This window comes from Xiphophorus couchianus, chromosome 11 (assembly GCF_001444195.1).
Source record: "Xiphophorus couchianus chromosome 11, X_couchianus-1.0, whole genome shotgun sequence".
NCBI classification, from domain to species: domain Eukaryota; kingdom Metazoa; phylum Chordata; class Actinopteri; order Cyprinodontiformes; family Poeciliidae; genus Xiphophorus; species Xiphophorus couchianus.
Window position 1 is genome coordinate 1,350,496 of NC_040238.1, and position 3,337 is coordinate 1,353,832.

Consider the following 3,337-nt stretch of genomic DNA (forward strand, 5'->3'; position numbering starts at 1 on the left):
ACTAAAATAAGCCTAAAGTTAAAAGTTAAACTAAAAGCAAATAATGTCAAGTTAAAGTAGTAGAGGAATGTAGCAGAGTAAGGAGAACTGGTCATCTTTAGCTTCTTACCTTTGACCAACCCTTCTTGCTTTTGTCATTGGCCAGAAGCTAGGTCATGTATTAAAACTGTAATTCTGTCTCAGAGACTCTTTGTCAGAAACCTGCAGGAGGAACTTGGTGAACAGTCTGGTGCAGCAGCTCTACTGCTCTGTTGTTATTTGACCCTCCTGTATGGCAGGCAGCCTCATAGACATGTCATACCACAAAGACACAAGACACACGTGTGTTTTCTTTTGAGGTGTTAATGTGTCAGAGTGTGTACACACAGGTCTGCCTGAGAAATAGAGAAGTGAGCTGATCCCAGTGACTGGGAGGACTAGGCTTGTAACATGATGCAAAGATGGGAATCAGAAAGCAGCGCATGAAGCCCAATGGGAGGCCTGAGGGTGAGACACATGTAGTGATTCATGCTGCCCCAAACAACTGAAGTCATGAAAGAGACAAGTAAAATTCAGAAAATTGCATTTTTGATTTTGATAGATGTAGATTTACAATTTATTTCTTTATACAGTATACACAAGGTGAGAGCAGGTCATAGCTCTCAGTGATAATTTCCACCTGTAGTCCCAGAACCAACATTGAAAACCTGAAAGTAAAAAATGTTCTGATTGTGTTGCATGAGTTCTAAGATACATTAGTACATTCAAAAAAATAATACTGTTATTGTATTCAAACAAATAACACTGTAATACAAATGTTGTTGTTTGTGCTTTCTGTTAGTTGCTGAATACAAGTTTCTAGCAGCTGTACATCCTGTCCTCCACTGCTTCACACATTTTATATACATTTAAGTAAACTCTCTTTATACAGTAGCTTTCAAAGATAAAACCAAAACATTTTCTGTACATTCAAATATAGTTTGTTAATTTAAACCATGAAGTGTATGCACTAAAGCCAGGACTCACATTTTTCAAAATGATTCAAAATGTGATCTCCCATTTTCTCCCATTGACTTGGATTTTTCCAGCCAATCAGTGAACAGAAAGGGACATATAATCTATTGCCATTAGCACACTGAGCAGCAAGTACAGGAGGATGATTGACAAAGCTAAGACATTTCTCCTGCCTCTGATTGGTTATTGTTGGTGTATTGGTGCTGATCATTATAGCACTCAGAGGCAGAAGATCTTGACTTTTTCACTAATGATCTGTCTCATACTATATTTGCAGCACATAAGGACATTTATATCAAATATTAAAATAATCTATTTTTATATAAGTTACACACTGCAGCTTTAAATAGTGAAGAAAGAAGAAGTTTCCTAAAAAAAGAGTTTTTTTTTTATGAAAGTTTTCTTGTCCTTTAAAAGATTAAATGAATAATTAAAGGACCTCTTACTTCCTGCTGATCTGTTATTTTCAACTTTATGGCTTCTGAACTTTATCAAGCACATGAGGTTAGAGCCTCTAGTGTACATCTATCCAAATACAAGCAGGAAATGGTGTTTGATCCCAAGAAAGCAAAGGAAGGTTGTGTCCTGTTGTAGTTGATTAAAACGGACAGTTACCTGATCATCTTTATTCTGCTGAGGGCTAACACTTTGATATTTTCTTGTTCATCATTTTAAGTTTTGCTGATATAAGCAGCACTAGAAGAACACTGTGTCATGTATATCACATGAGCGATCATAACACACTCATGGGATACTTCTCTCCTTTCTGGGCTTAATAAGAATATGCACATTTTCCGTAACAATTATTCTCATTTGGAGGGAGACATACGTGACTTTGTTCAAATTTACTTTTTAACGTGATACACCTGCCTGATTATCTGATTTATAAATACTCCTCCCGATTTGAAAGTAGCAGCCAAAGCCTTAAGATATACTTACACATATAAATATAATCCAGAAGTAACATTCTAAATTATGCACACCCAACATAATCTTAGAAAAACATCTAAATAATCAAATTCACTGCTGAGACAGTCAGCCCACACAGGAAGCTGAAACCAGAATGCTCCAAAAACACTGCTGGCAAAACAAACAACATTACAGGGGATCCCAGTGTAGAAAATAAAGAGGTTTACTCACTAAACCTCATCCATGGAAGTTTGTTCGACAAATCTGCTCTGTGTTGTTGAACTCAGCTGAACCCAAATGTCCCCTCAGATAATAAGTACTCCGTGGTTGAGGATGCTTCTTTTCAAGTCTTTTTTTTTTTCAATTCAAGTCTCAGTTTTTCTTCTTTTGTCATGTTCCGGGGTCTTTTAGCTCCTTTGTGGAGTTTTTGTGCATGCACTCGTTTTTCTCCACCACTAGATGGCGCCTTTACCATCCTTCGGAGGGCGTGGATGACGTCATCCCACACCTGATGCGAGTTTGGCTCATCAGCGAGATGTTCAAGAGGAGCTGACTGCCAGTCACGGTACCTCTGAGCCCCTAGAAGCTTGCTTCTGTTTTGTCTTGTTGATCTGCTCCTAGTGAAAGTTTTTCTTCGTTGCTTCTCCTGCCTCCAGGTGTTTTCCTCCTGGCTCCTCTACATCTGCTGATCCTGAGCCTACCTGTCCGCCCTCCGACGTACTCCCGTTGCCTCCTGGATCCCCGCTGTCAGACAAGACGACCACCTGGAACCTCTGAGAACAAACCCCGGACGCTGCAGTTACCCTCCCACTTCTCTAACCTGCCGATCACAAGTAAGATCTGCCCCTTCACTTTAACGTTGCCATTTCCTACAAACCTGAACTCATCACCTCCCTCTGCCTCTCTAGTGAACTGTTTGATTCCCAGAACCAGCCTCTCTCCCTGGACCCGACCCGAGCCAACTATTCCTGCCAGCAGTGTTTTTCAATAAATTTATCTTTTATTTCACATTGCTCTCCTGTGTGGTGTTCTGCATGTGGGCTTGAAAAACGCACCCATCATGACATCTTTATTTTCAAATGACTGAGTTGAGTCGAGTCACGTGTCATTCCTTCTTGTGCTCCTTTTCATCCAGTTTTCAAGGGGTCAAACAGTCTCTCATAAAAAAGACACGAACCTGACAGCTAACAGAAAAAGTTAACCTGAGGATGAAAGACGATGTAATCCAAAATGCTTCATGTTTCTGTGTCAGCTGATCTCCAAAGCCTGATTTTGTGAATTTATCTGACAGCAGAGATTGCTCAAATAAATTAGTCATATAGATTTTTTTCCCAATATAATACAATATGAACTATTGTGGTAAAATAAAACTGTTTTTTTTTATTTTGATTTGTCAGCTAAATGTATATTTTAAAGTGGCGAGATACAAATTTCC

The 3,337-nt window shown here is 39.1% G+C and overlaps 1 long non-coding RNA gene across 1 annotated transcript; it reads left to right on the plus strand.

Moving 5' to 3' along the window:
* The first annotated feature begins 2,544 nt into the window (after positions 1-2,544).
* Positions 2,545-2,915, plus strand: LOC114153680 (uncharacterized). Its single transcript, XR_003597387.1, has 2 exons — positions 2,545-2,735; positions 2,811-2,915. It is a non-coding gene; the product is annotated as an uncharacterized LOC114153680 (long non-coding RNA).
* Positions 2,916-3,337: the final 422 nt, after the last annotated feature.